Source organism: Cryptomeria japonica, chromosome 5 (assembly GCF_030272615.1).
Source record: "Cryptomeria japonica chromosome 5, Sugi_1.0, whole genome shotgun sequence".
Taxonomy (NCBI): Eukaryota; Viridiplantae; Streptophyta; class Pinopsida; order Cupressales; family Cupressaceae; genus Cryptomeria; species Cryptomeria japonica.
In genome coordinates this window covers 386,384,984-386,400,657 of record NC_081409.1, presented here as the reverse complement: position 1 = coordinate 386,400,657, position 15,674 = coordinate 386,384,984, and positions in this window count along the sequence as shown.

Below are 15,674 nucleotides of genomic sequence, written 5' to 3'. Positions count from 1 at the left end.
GTTGTGGAGGAACCTTAAGTGAGGATGAAATTATTTCAAAAAATTTAAGAGGATTGCCACCGGCATATAAAATGAAGGTTACTGCTATAAATGAGTTGAGAACAATGCCTAATACATCAGTAACTAGGGATATATTGATTGGGAAACTTTCAGCTTTTGAAATTGAAGAATTTGATCTTGTTGCTACTATAAAGATAGATTTAGCCTTTAAAGCATCAACATCATCTGCTCCATCATTTGACAAATTTGATTGGAAAGCCTTTTATGCAAGAGAACTTGAAGAAAGCGGGAAAGAAAATGAAGAACTTGAAGAACTTGAAGCACTATTTGCAAGGAAAATGCCTAAAGGTCCAGTTGGAAGTAAGTATGAAGATAAAGCTCCCTTTAAATGTTTTAACTGCAATAAGATTGGTCATATGGCTTCAAGATGCCTTGATAGACATGCTAGATTAAGAGAAGAAGCTACAAGAACATACAAGCCTAATCCTGAATATCAGAGATACAGATTTAAGAAGAACAAAGACAAATCTTGTTACATTGCTAATGAAGGTGTGACTAATGATTCTGATGAGGATCCAACAGACAATCGATGGGTTTTTGTTGCTATAATAGAAGATCAACCGACACCTATTGCTCAACCAGTAGAACAAGCCCTAGCAGCTAAAGTTGAAGTAAAGGATGAATGGATCATTGACTCAGGATGCTCACATCATATGATAGTAGACAAAGGTAAATTCTTGAACTTTCAAGAATATAATGGAGGTTTAGTAAGATTTGGAGATGACAAAGCTTGTTCAATCAAAGGTAAGGGTACAATAGCTCTTGATGGTAAGCATAACACTGACAATGTTTACTATGTTGAAGGATCAAAGCATAATCTTTTAAGTGTTGGTCAATTAATTTAAAAATGGAAAATGCAAAATCATGAATAGAACTAGTTTGGAAATTGAAACCGGTAATTAGACTAGAGGTAATATCTTTCATTTGAATAACAGTGAAAAGACATGCTTGATTGTACATATAGATGAAATTTGGTTATGGTATAAGAGACTCTGTCATGTAAACTTTGATTGCATGGTAAAGCTTAGTACTACTAAGGTAGTTAGAGATTTACCTAAAATTGTCAAACCTCAGAATACAATATGTAAGGAAAGTCAATTTGGAAAACAAGTTAGAGCTAGTTTCAAAAGTATTCCAGAAAAATCCAATAATGCTCTTGATTTGATTCACACTGATTTATGTGGTCCAGCTAGAACTAAAAGCTTACAAGGTGATAGATATTTCATGCTAATCATTGATGATTATTCTAGAATGTGTTGGGTTACTTTTCTCAGAGAAAAATCAGAAGCACTTAGAAAGTTCAAACTGTTCAAAGCAATGCTTGAAAATGAAACTGGTAAGAAAATCAAATGCTTAAGATTAGATCAAGGAGGAGAATTCACATCTAAGGACTTTAATACATTCTATGAATTAAATGGAATCAGAAGACGGCTATCAGCACCTCGAACACCACAATAGAATGGAGTTGTTGAAAGGAAAAACAGAACTATCTTGGATGTAACAAGAAGTATGTTATTAGAAGCAAATTTACCACATGTGTATTGGAGAGAAGCAGTCAGTATAGCAGTCTATACATTCAACAAAGTTCACATCAAAGGTGAAACCGATAAGACCCCTCATGAACTTTGGTTTGGTAATACTCCTACTCTTAAGTATTTCAGAATTTTTGGAAGTAAATGTTATATCAGAAGAGATGAGTATATTGGCAAATTTGATCCTAGAAGTGATGAAGGAATATTTCTTGGTTATTCATCTAAGAGAAAGGCATATAGATGTTTTAACAAGAGATTGCAGAAAATTGTTGAGAGTACAAATGTAACAATTGATGAACAATTTAGAGGAACTTCAAGGTATATAGACTCTGAACTGGCAACAAAAATTGTGACAAATGAACCTACACTAAATCCACTGGTACAAAATGAAGATCCAGTTATCCCGGTACCACCTGAGGATTCCACAATAATTGGAGAAAAACAACAAACAAAGACACCCCGGTATGTAAGACTGAATCATTCTGAAGATCAAATAATTGGAAACAAGTTTAAAGGAGTTATGACAAGAGGAAGATTGGCAAATGAAGAGGTATGTCTTATTTCTCAAATTGAACCATCATCTATTAATGAGGCATGTGAAGATAAATTTTGGATTAAAGCTATGGAAGAAGAATTAGAACAAATTGAGAAAAATAACACTTGGTCATTAGTTCCCCAGACTAAAGATATAAATGTAATTGGAACCAAATGGGTATTCAGAAACAAACTTAATGAAGATGGTAAGTTGTCAAAAATAAAGTAAGACTAGTGTGTAAGGATATTCTCAGAAGGAAGGAGTTGATTACAATGAAACTTTGCACCGGTAGCTAGAATTGAGGCAGTCAGATTATTCTTGGCTTTTGCAGCACACAAGAACTACAAAGTTTATCAAATGGATATTAAATGTGCATTTTTGAATGGAGATCTTGAAGAGGAAGTATACATTGAACAACCTAATGGATTTTCTTTGACAGATAACAATGATATGGTTTGAAGGTTAAGAAAAGCTCTCTATGGATTAAAACAAGCTCCAAGAGCTTGGCATGCAAGATTGGATAAGTATCTTTTAAAGATTGGTTTTACTAAAGGAAATGCAGACAACAATTTATATTACAAAATAACTAATGATGAAATCTTGATTATATAAGTATTTGTTGATGATATAATCTTTGGAGGAGAAGATGGTTTATGTAAGGAATTTTCTATTAAAATGCAACAAGAATTTGAAAGGTCTATGATTGGAGAAATAAAATTCTTTTTAGGATTGCAGATTTCACAAATTGAGAAAGGTATATTGTTGAGTCAATCCAAACACCTAAAAGAGTTACTAAAGAAATTTGGGATGGAGAACTCTAAACCGGTAAGCACACCTATGACTACAAATGACAAATTATCTCAAAGGGATGAATCTACACCAATTAATCCAACTAGATACAAATCTATGATAGGAGGTTTACTGTATTTGACACAAACCAGACCTGATATTATGAATCCAGTATGTATTGTTTCTAGATTTCAAAGTAATCCTAGAGAAAATCATGAATCAACAGTAAAAAGGATTTTCCGGTACTTACAAGGCACTATAAATCTTGGATTATGGTATCCTAGAGATGAAAACTTTGAATTATGTGCATACACAGATGCAAATTGGGTAGGAGATGTGGATGATAGAAAAATCACCACTGGTGAAGCATTCTTTCTTGGTTGAGTAAGAAACAGAGTTGTACATCTTTATCAACAGCAGAATCAGAATATGTTGTAGCAACAACTAACTGTTCACAGGTACTATAGCTTAAGCAAATGTTGAAAGACATAAAGGTAAAATGCAAGGAACCTATTACTATATATTGTGATAACACTGTAGCAATTGATATATCTAAGAATCCAATATTACATTCTAAAACAAAACATGTTTCTATCAAACTGAATTTTCTAAGGGAAAAAGTTGAAGAAAAGGAGATAAAACTGGTTTATGTGAATACTAAAGAACAACTTGCAGATATCTTTACAAAACCTTTGCCCAAGGAGACTTTTGAATATCTCAGAGATTAGCTTGGAGTCAAACCACCACCGGTAGAGACTTAGATAGTTGATGATTGTCATCAACCAGCAGAATTAACATACAAATCTTTTACTCCGGTCTTTGATGATGAAGCTACTTCTCAGGGGGAGTAGTTGGTATATTGAATTGATTGGTATTTTGTATATGAACTTAGTTTTGTTGTAACTTTGGCATTTGATGTCAAAGGGGGAGAGATATCAATGGAAAAACACATTATCTTTTAAGGAGAGATTGGTATTGAAAAACTTTGAAAAACACATGTTGCTCCTAGGGGGAGAGATTGTTGTTTGGGAGAGACTATTACTCTTTGTATGTATTTTGATTTCTGGTTATGATCTTTTTGGAGATTGTTGGTTTTTGGTATTTGGCATTTCTATTTTGGCACTTTAATGGTTTTTCCATCTTGTGTTGCCATCAATGCCAAAGGTGGAGATTGTCGGTATTTTGGTATGGTTTTGTCATTGATGTCAACACCTACTAAAACACTAGCACTTTGGAGATCCAACAACATTCACTGACAAGCAAGTAACTATTGCACAGTTACTAGTATATGGTTCACCGGCAAGATATAATGATCATTGGCACTTGGAATGATATGGAAGACACTTGGTAATATCGAAGACATCATGTGGACATCTTATCTTAATGAATTAATCATTGGTATATTCATATTTGCATATTTGCTTTTACCGACAAATAGGTCTAGGGTTATCTAGGGTTACATCGACAGGTTTATCTTTTCCAAATCAACATGGCACACTATGGAGATGATTAATTATTGTTGGAAATGCATTAAGCCAACATGTTCAATCAGTTATTGCATTGGATATTATATTGTTTGTAAAATGTTTTTATTGTAATATCTTGTAGAGCCAACCTACTAAAATTGGTCTTAGGTTATGGTATAAATGTAAGATCTTATTTGAAAGATCAAGTGTGGAATGTGAAAAAGAATTGTGTGAAGGTATATGCGAGATTAAGTAGTGCAATACATGCAGACATCATTTGAAGGTGAAGCTAGTTTTCTTGTGAAAGCATATCAACATTACACTGGTACTGAATCCAACATATGAAGATGCTATTTTGTGCAGTACATTCTTATTGGATTTAACCATCCAACTGTAGTGAGTGTGACTCCCATTTTGTGATTGAGCAGTGAGCTCTAGGTTGTTGGCCTTTCTACATGTGCAGACCCCATTTATGTACACTTACTATCTGCAGTAGTATCGTCTGATTGTGGGTAAGGTTTCCCCCTGTGGTTTTCCCCCTTACAGGGTTTCCATGTACAAGTATTGGTGTCATGTGTTGTGGATGACTTTGTGTTTATGTTTCATGCATTAATCTTTACCAATATAACAATTAACTGTTAAAACTGTCTACCGGCATACTTAACTAGTTTACTGGTATTAAGAATTAAGTTGGTTATGTTGTTTTTGGTTTGAATTTATTTGACAACTAATTCACCCCCCCCCCCCTCTCAGTTGTCTCCGGGACCTAACAATTTACATTTTCTAGCATAGGTGAATGAATCTCTTTCCATAGTAGGCCAAAAGTAACCCATACGGATAAGTTTCTTAGCCAATGTTAAACCACTTGAGTGTGTACCATAAATACCTGCATGAATGTCATTAAGAACTCTCTCAGATTCATCTTTTTCAAGACATCTCAACAATGTACCATCTAGACCACACCTATATAGGATATCAGTAATAATGGTATAGCGAGAGGATTGACGGATAAAGTTTCTTTGTTGATTATGAGATAATTCCAGAGGAAGGATATGATCTTTCAAATATTGGTAGGTTTGACCATATAAGGATTCACTGATTCCTGATATATGGCAAATTTGATAGGTATGCTAGGATTGGATGGTAGGGGTTAAGATATCTTCCATGAGAAATTTGTAACACTATTGATTCTCTTTATTTTGCAAGAGAGATTCTATTGTAGCCATCACATCTACTGCTTTATTCTCATTTCTAGGAATCTGGGTGAATGTGATTTCTTTAAAGTGTCTTTTAAATTCCTCTATCAGCTATTTGTATGGCATAAGCTTATCATCCTTTGTTTGATATTCATCATTTATTTGATTTATGACAAGTTGTGAATCACCATAGACATGTAGTTCTTTAATATTCCATTCAATGGCCATTTTAAGCCCTACAACCAATGCTTCATACTTTGCAGTATTATTGGTGCATGGAAATTGTCGTCTATATGATTTCGGAATTGTGTGTCCTTGAGGTGTGATGAAAAAGATTCCTGCACCCGATCCATATTGAGTATAAGAACCATCAAAGTAAAATTCCCAAAAGTTTGTACTTATTGTCAAGATATCTACATCAAGAAATTCGATGTGCAAAGGCATGTTATTATGTAGAGGTGCATCAGCCAATTGATCAGTGATGACTTGTCCCTTGATATCTTTCTGGTCAACATATTCTATGTCAAATTCACTCAGTATCATAACCCATTTGGCTAGTCTCCTTGTCAATGTTGACTTGCTCAATAGATATTTGAGAGGATCTATCTTTGCTATTAGTTTTATAGAATGAATCAACATATAATGTCGTAGCTTCTGGGTTGCAAATACAACTGCTAGACATATCTTTTCAATTGGGGAATAATTTAACTCATAGCCAACAAGTGTTCTGCTGATATAATAAATTGCTCTTTCTTTTCCTTCATCATCATGTTGAGCTAGGAGAGTGCCTAATGATACACTTGTTGTTGAGACATAGAGTAACAATGGTTTCCCCTTGCTTGGTGATATCAATACTGAAGGACTCATAAGATATTATTTTATTTGCAAGAAAGCTTCTTCACATTTTGTATCCCATTTGAATGGAACATTTTTATGTAGAAGATGGGTAAATGGAAGACATCTATCAGCCAATTGAGAAACAAATCTCCTGATTGATTGCAACCTTCCTTGTAATGATCACAATTGACTTATGTTCTTGGGTGACTCCATCTCCATGATAGCTTTAAATTTTCCAAGATCTACTTTGATGCCACGAGCTGATATAATGTATCCAAGGAGCTTTCCAGAGGTTACTCCAAATGCACATTTCTTTGGATTTAATCTCAATTGATATCTTTCCAGCCAATCAAAAATCTTGCTTAAATGTTCAAATGTTATTTTCTTGTGTGAGATTTTGTAAGTATGTCATCGACATAATCTTCCATGAATGTATGCATCATGACATGAAAAATTGTCGTCATAGCCCTTTGATAAGTCACTCCTACATTCTTAAGCCCAAATGGCATAACATTCTAGCAGTACTTTCCTCTTATCTTCAGGTGCTATTCTTATTTGACTATATCCTGAGAAGCCATCCATTAATGAAAACATCTCATGGCCTGCTGATAAGTCCATTATGATATCAATGTTTGGTAATGGGAAGTCATCTTTTGGACATGCTTTATTTAGATCTTTGAAATCTATGTAGACTCTTATGCTCTTATCTAGTTTTGATACTGGTACGATACTTGAGACCCATTCTAGATAAGCAACTGGTCTTATGAAACCCAATTCTAATAGTTTCTTGAGCTCGGTTTTGACAAGGAGAGCAATATGTGGATGCATCTTTCCTAGCTTTTGCTTAACAGGTTTTTCTTTTAAATTCATATTAAGATGATGCATGATAAGATCTGGGTTAAGTCCTGGCATATCTGCATAAGACCAAGCAAAATTTATTTGTCTTTTCTTAAAGAATTCCATGTACTCTTTTCTCTCTCTTTCTGATAATGAGGCAGTGAAATGAAGTATTTTAGGATCTTTTGATGTATCAATGTTTACTGCTTCTATTGGTTCTATCAGGATAGCAGATCTCTCTTGAAAATATGCAGGAAAAATGTCAAACTTTCCATCAGGTTTTCACCATCAAATATGCCCTTTGTTTTCTCTTTTGATTGATCTAATGTTGCCATGAAATGGTTTTCAACAATAGGTCTCTTTCTTTGTTTTATTTCTCTTTTGTGACTAAAAGTTTGGCATTCTCTTGGCTATGAGAAACATCACTTGATTCTGCAATGGAAGATATCTTAGGATGGATAGGTTCAACAATGTTAAGGTACACGGCTAAGTCATGATCATTGGAAAAGAAATTTAGTTCAGGGTTGTCTAAATTATCCCAATCAATTAGTTCAGGATGCAGAAGGGGTAAATCATAATCACTATCATCATTAGGTGTTTCAATGTTCATGACATAATGATCATAGCTTGGTGTAGAATAGATATTGTCACAGATTAAATGTTTTTGAGAATTGTCTTTCTCAAGCATTTCCGAATTAGTCTTAACAAGATTAATATTAGCATTTGGTAGTTCACACTCAAGTGGTCCTTCAACTGATATTTGTCCCTTAAATGAATGGATTATATCTACGTACACATCTTTGATACTACAAATTCCTTCTTGATTGACCTCATTTGCATTTTGGAGTTGACATATTTGTGCACATGATGAAGTAGATTCTTTTAATAGATTTTGTCTCCTTTCAAATTCAACTTCTTCTAGACTAATAGTTAATCCAACTTGACTATCTCTTAGCTCTTCCATGGTTCTTCCATATCTGATTTGTGTTTGTGCTTCTTGTGGCATTGCTTCTCTATCTTTGTCATTTCCTTTCATTTTTGCATACGCCTCTTTTCTCTGGATTCTGAGTTTTTCTTGCCTTCTTTCTAACTTCATCTTTTGTTCTGCTATAGACAAGTATTCTTTCATGATAGGTACTTGATCTTCATTATGTTCTTTCCTTGATGTAGTGGATAAGACATCTGGACTCCATTCATATTTATTGGAGTCTGTTTCTAAATCCTGATCCAAGATTACTCCACTATACCATATTGGAATGTCGTAGGGTGCAAAGAGTTCTCTGATTTCTGCCATCTCTATTTTTACTGCTTTTGGAATATCTTGTGAAGATTTTGCCTTTGCTTGTATTTTCAAAACTTGTTGACAAGATTTTTTTTCACCTTGGATGATGATCTCATTTTCTTTCTTTTCATGTTCTTCTTGCTTCTTTTGTTTATTGGTTACTGTTTCGGCCGCTTGATGTAGCTTTTCTTGCCAATTTTCTTCTTTAGAAACTGATTTCTTTCTCCATTTTTGATGTTGATGATTATGTTGCTTTTGATTAGACTTCAGATATCCTAGCCCGGATTTATCTTCTGTGGATTGTGAGTGTGGATAAATAGGTTCTGAAATACCTTGATGTTGCTTACCAATTGGTCCTATTACTTCATATCCCATCTTTTGCATGATTTCATATCCTTTGCCATATTGTTTTATAGGAATATTGACTTCTATTGCTGTTGTTGTTGCTATAGTTTTATCTTCATCTTTGTATAACCAACCAAGAATGTCTTTGTCTTCATTTTCCTCTTCAAGAGTTCTAGCACTAACAAAGGTTCTTTTAACCATATGTTTTGATTTTCCTGATGCCTTTGATTGAATATCTGTAGGTTTCCCATATGACTTAGGGGAAAGTGGAAAATTTTGCAAAGAATACTTTCTCATTCCTTCATCATTTAAGTTGAGCTTTTCTTCAAAAGTTTCCCATAACTTTGCTTGAATTTCTTTGGTAGGATATATTGATTCTCTGTTATGTGGAACTCTTGTATCTTGTGTTGGCTTCAAATTATTGCAATATTGACTGGAATCTGTAATTATAGTGATTTCTTTTCCTTCATGAGGAAATTTTACACATTGACGATATGTAGAAGGAAATGCTTGCATCTTGTGAATCCATGGTCTTCCCAGAATAATATTGTAGGAGAGGTTCAAATCTAAAACTTGACACATTGTATCCTTTTCCATAGGTCCTATCTTTATTGGTAGCATAATAGTCCCTTTAGAAGAACATTATGCTTCATCATAAGCCTTGATGGTTATTTTATTTTTGGGTCTACTGCATTCTTTGAATATCCCAAATCTTTTATCAAACTTAATGCACAAATGTTAAATCCAGCTCCTCCATCTATGAGAACACGTTTGACACGAGGTTTATTACTTCAACATGTATGGGAGCATTATGAGGATGTTGCAAGGATGCATCATCATTTTCTGAAAATGATAAGCAATGAGGAGCTATGAGGTGTCCTACCATATTTTGGAACTGATCTATATCCAAATCTTTTGAAACTATTGTCTCCACTAAAGCTTTCTCCAAAATGTCCTTATGCATAGGTGAAATCTTGAGAAGTTCCAGAATTGATATTTGAGCAGGTATTCGTTGTAATTTCTCTACTAAATTGTATTGTTGTGGAATGGGTGTTGGATCTTTTGTTACACCTGGAAAGGTAACCTTTCTTTTGCTTCTCGTGATAACATTGATTAGTTTAGAAGATGAATTTTCGTTAACAATAGTCACATTCACTACATCATCATATGTATAAGTGTAATTCACCTTGGTTTTTCCTTTGTCATAATTTGGGAGTGGAGTTTTGAAAGCCAAGTGTGATTCATTCATTTTATGGCTATCCATTGTAATGGTTCCATTATCGATTAGACCTTGGATAAGGTGTTTCAATCTCTGACAATCATTTATTAGATGTCCTTTATTCCGATGATAGTTGCAAAAATGATTGTCATTCCACCAATTGGGCTTGACTGGTGGTTCATAATTTCTTGTTTTTGGCAAAACAATCAATTTATTAGCAAGTAAAGTTTTTAGAGCTGATTCTAAAGATTCTCCAATGTTTGTGAATTTTCTTCGAGGATTGGAGAAAAAGGACTTAGCTTTGTTGTTTTCTGGATTGTTATTACTTGGGTTTTGACTTGATAGATTGAAAATTGGTTTTTTTTTTGTATTACTATTATCGTCAATCCCTTCATTGCTGACATTCCTATTCTTTGACCAGAACTTGGGTTTGTCATTGTTGTTGTTGTTGTTGTTGTTGTTGTTGTATGAATTATTGTAATTTTTTAGTTCTCCTTTCTTTACCATTGCGTTCTCTATTTTTAGTCCATTCTCGATCATTTTGGCAAAAGAGGGAGGACATTGCATTCTTAGTCGATAACTCATTTCACTGATAAGATTATCAATGAATATGTTCATTTTTTCTTGATCAGGTACATCTCAGGGATACCTATTAAACATGTGTTTCCATCATTGTAAGAAAATCATAAAGGATTCACCATTCTTTTGTTTAACATTGCAAAGATCTAGCATTGTTATTTCATTCCTTATATTGTAGGAATATTGTGAAATAAACCTATTCACAAGTTCTTCAAAGAATTTGATTCCGGATGATAATCTTGAAAGCCACTCCATTGATTGTCCATTTAAACTCCTAGGAAACAGATGCATAAGGTAAGTTTCATCATGAGCACATTCCATGCTCATAGTACAAAACTCCCTATTGTGATCTTGAGGATCAAATCTTCCATCGTATTTGTCATATTTAGGAATCTCGCAATGTTGCAGAAATGGTATCATATTCAGATTTTTATCAAAATGATATGGGCATATATCTTCTATTGAATATTTCTTGGAGCTTGTCCCATTTTGCATGTCTTGTATTCATTGTTGAAGAGTTTGTATTTGTTGAGTAAGGTTTGATAAGGGATTATCTACATAATTTCTTCTTGTTTCTTCAAGAGTCTTTTTGTCACTACGCTCTTTTCCTTTATCATCCCTTTCTTTCCTTGTTTCTCTGTTACTTTCTTTGTTTATGTCCTCATTATTTGGATCATCTATGTTTTCAGTGTTACTTGTCTCTGCATCTTGTTTCAAGCTTTCCATGTTAAAATATTGTGGTAGTTTAGCTTCAGATTTTGCCAACATCAAGAGATATTTTTCTTTTTCTTTTGCCAACAATTTTTCCATTAGCCTATCAAATTTGAAATCTTGCTCAAGGTCTCTAATGGTGCTATTGACTGCTTCTTCGTCAACAACGGTAAATCCAAAAGTGTGGAATATAGGAGTATCTTCTTCCTCCATTTGTTGTTGGTTGCTCGTGTTAGGCTCTAGTCCAAATTGACATGTGATTATTTCAATGTTGTTGAAATTCCCAAAGGACAAAGTCAATAAGCGATTATTGGTTTAGGAAGATATGATTTGTTGATCTTACCACTATTGTTTGTTCGTTGGGATAAAGCATCTCTTTTTTGAAAGGCATGTCTTTATAGAGTTTCACTGTCCAATTCTGTACCTCAGCCATGTAAGTAGTGATGAAAATGGTGTAAGCATGTCCTATGTTTCAATAAGATCTTGCGATTGATATACAATAATCTTATCCTTTTCTGAGTAGCTTTATAACTGGGTTTTCTTTTCTTAAGGTGATACTTAAAAGTCATATAATCCTTTGACAATTTACAAGTTTGTTTGATTCCACAGTTGGTGCAATTTTGGTTTTGATATAACCTAGGTTCAAAATAGGAAAGATATATCCAAGATTAGGAACCTAGTATAGATTTGATCAAGCTTCATGATAAAGGATTTGATTATCCTGATGAGAAACTTGACAAAGATGTTGATTTTTGCACTTAAGATAGTTGAATCGATAGCTTGTTAAATGTTGATGTTTATAGAACCTTTTGAGTATAACTTGTTGGATTAGTAACCTAGTTGTTTGAGCTAGTTTGAAAAGTATGTGATGGTTTAGAGACAAACCTACTTCAAGAATTATTTTGACATTGATGTTTTGACACTTTGATTTTGGGTCTGGTGTTTCAAGTGTTGAAAAGCTTTTGTATTACCCTTTTGATCAAACTTTTTCAGAAATTTGTTGGATTTTTGCTCCCTTGTAGATGATAATTTTCTTCAATTTTTGACCATTTGGAACATGTTACAGATATAGAAGACACAATGTTTAATAAACAAAATGCACAAGCAAGTACAATCCCTATCACAGGCTGAGACAATAGTTGTTGAATCTCACGTGGAGTTTTCCCCGAGGCTATGCTATTCAAAGTGAATATTTAGATGCTTGACCCCACTGGCTCCACCCTCGGCACTCACTTCTTCGAGGCAGTCAAGCACCAATTTCCATTAAATCTCCCCATGGCAAACTTTATATCTCTACTAGGAGTCGTATGTATGTGATCCGCTTCAGAGGTCCAACCTCCTGCGCCAACATCTGGAAGGATTTTGGCAAATAGTACAAGTAGTTTTTAGTAAAGGCTTAAGGTCATGTGGCCATACATGCAACACTTTCAGCTCTGTAAATACAAAAGGTTCTTAGCCTATAAAGGTTACGCTCCATAGTGTTTATGGGGAAACATAGTGTCAGTATGAACTTATCAGCACATGTTGTTTAGGAATTTCGTCACAAACATGATTTATTTATAGTGGATTGGAAGGACTTGGTATTAGCCTATTTCCACTTTAGGTCATTCCCCTCTCACTAGCCCACTCAAGGCAGCTCGGGAAGGTAGACCCTCTAAAAGGATTTAATTACTTGAAAGTAAAGAAAGCGTAAAAGAGTGGGTTTGGCTTTTTGGTCACCCAATTAAGGGGAGAGCATATACCTACCACTTTCGAGACATAGAATACAAGTGTTCTTTTTATCCTTTTCCAAGCAATTATTGGCTAAGTCCTATTTGGAGATGTTGCTCCAACAAGCATGGTGTTCATTTTAGCACTTTTAAAAGTCTATGTGCAACTATTTTAGAGAAAATACCAAAAATGCAAGTTGCATGTTGTCAATTCATCCTCTTAGTTAAACTAGGTGAACAAGATATGATATATTACTTTCCAAATGAAGACTTTTAATTAGCTAGATGATAAAATGCATAAAATTTTCCTTAAATGCCATCCTGCACATGCATGTTAGTAATCTGAAAAATCTGATTTCTTGGACATTCGGACCTGCAAGAAAATTTTGTCAGTTTTATAAATAGAAGCATTAACCTAACATATGCGCTATCTTTCTATTCAAAAATGCTAACCTGCAGATCAAAAGCGCTGCTCTGTGGACACAAAAGCACAATTTTTTTGACATATGTGCTAACCTATGATGCAAATGCGCAATCCTGTGATACGAATGTGCAGAATTTAAGACAAAAGCGCTAGCCTATATGACATATGTGCTAACCTATGATGTAAATGTGTAGTTTTCAGACAAAAGCACTAACCTATGATGCAAATGTGCTAACCTATCGAACAAAAGCACTGTCAAAATTCACACATGCATGAATCTACATTACAAATGCATTGATTTAACTTTTTGTGATATTTTTAAAGGTATATGCGAGGTCGAGCCCCACGATGGGTGCCAAAATGTGTGATCTTGAATTTCATCCTCAGAATGTTACCTGTAATAAGTTAGTTTCACAAAATACAATGGAAATGCATACAAGAAATCCAAAATCCACCAATGAAACTACATGAAATACATACTAAAATAAAACATTATTTTACCTTCATGGCTTATGTCTCATTGTGTCCTAACTCCACTGTTCCTGGTTGCAGATGGTGTGCTCTCAGACAATGCAGTGTTGGCTTCCAAGATGGCATATGAAGAATGGACTGATAACTTGTTGTTAACTGATACTATGATATGTAAATACTACATGATTATGCTAAAATGATTATGCTAAAATGATATATGATATTTGCTATTGCTATTTGCTTCAAAAACTCACGGATGCATATGATTAGCTTACAAAATGCACTTGAAGTCTCTTGAATTCTAACTCTCTCTCAATTGAAGCTCTTGATTTTATAGACTTTGAGAGGATAAGATGATGTGGCTCAGATCAACGGTCCTGATCAGATCTACAGATTTGGATGGCTGTGAGCAAAGTTGAAGGTTGAGAGAAAGGGGGAAGGAGAAGACAAGTGTCACTCATCTCACCTTAACTGGGTTTCTGATTGAGGGAATCTAGGGATGGTTGGAGGAAATTTAGGCATGAGAGGACAAGTGGACTCAAGTCCTTCCTAAGATGTAGGGGGTGTTGGAGAGAATATAGGAAATGGTTATGAAATATGTGTACGTACACAATTTTCATTAAGTTTGGAAGTTGAAGATAAATGATGAATTAATATTTAAGAAATATTAATTTCATTAGCCACATGTTTGATGAGTTGGCAAAGGGAAGATGAAGTGGAGATGGAAGGGTGAGTTGGATAAGGGATTAAATAATTTAGAAATTATTTAATATTTGAAACTATAGGATAGGAGAATAACTATTAAATATTGGATATTTGATTGTTTGGAGGAGATAATTAAATATTAGATATTTAATTAACTTGGTTAAAGGAATAATTAAATATTAGATATTTAATTAATTAGAAGAATAGGATAAATGAATGAATTAATAAAATATTAATTAATAGAAGAATAGTTATAGCCAATTTTAGGTGTATACAGTAAGAAAAAAAGCAAAGAGAAGGTCTTCTAGATTCACTCTTCCTCCTCCTAGGAGGTCTCTAAGGAATTTGAAAAGGATGACTCTCTATCCCCTCGGAAGAAGAAACCTAAATCTTCTTCTCAGAAAAGGAAAAAGTAGAAAAGGCAGGGCAATCCTGAGCTAGAGACAGAGGACAAAGAGCAGAGTAAGGATTCAGATGCGGACCAAAACGTTGAGGAGGAGATTACAGGGGATGGTTTCAACCAGAGTGATGGTGGTGATGCTGAATAGAATACCAGTGGTGAAGACCCCAAAACTGATGAGGCCAAGGTTGGTGGAAAATCCCCCCTTCCAACCCTTCTGTTGAGGGTTTGAAGGGGTTTGTGGACACCCTCGATTGGCTCATAAATAGTCACAAGAAAGCTGTGGAGGAAAGCAAGAACCTAAGTCATAGGATTCAAATTCTGGAGACTATTAGCATCAGTGAAGGTAAATCCATGGCTGAGCATGTTGATGATTTGGGAAAGACTATTGCCAGAGCTGAAGAGATTAGGGATGCCTTCAATCCAAGGTTTGAGAAAGTGGAGAAGGCCTTGGAGGAAATAAAAAACAATGACACTGTTAGGAACCAGAGAATGGTGGATGCTGAAAATAGACTCAAAAAAATTGATACCTATCTCAGAAGCATTGTTGAACACAGTTATAACATTCTGAAGGCCT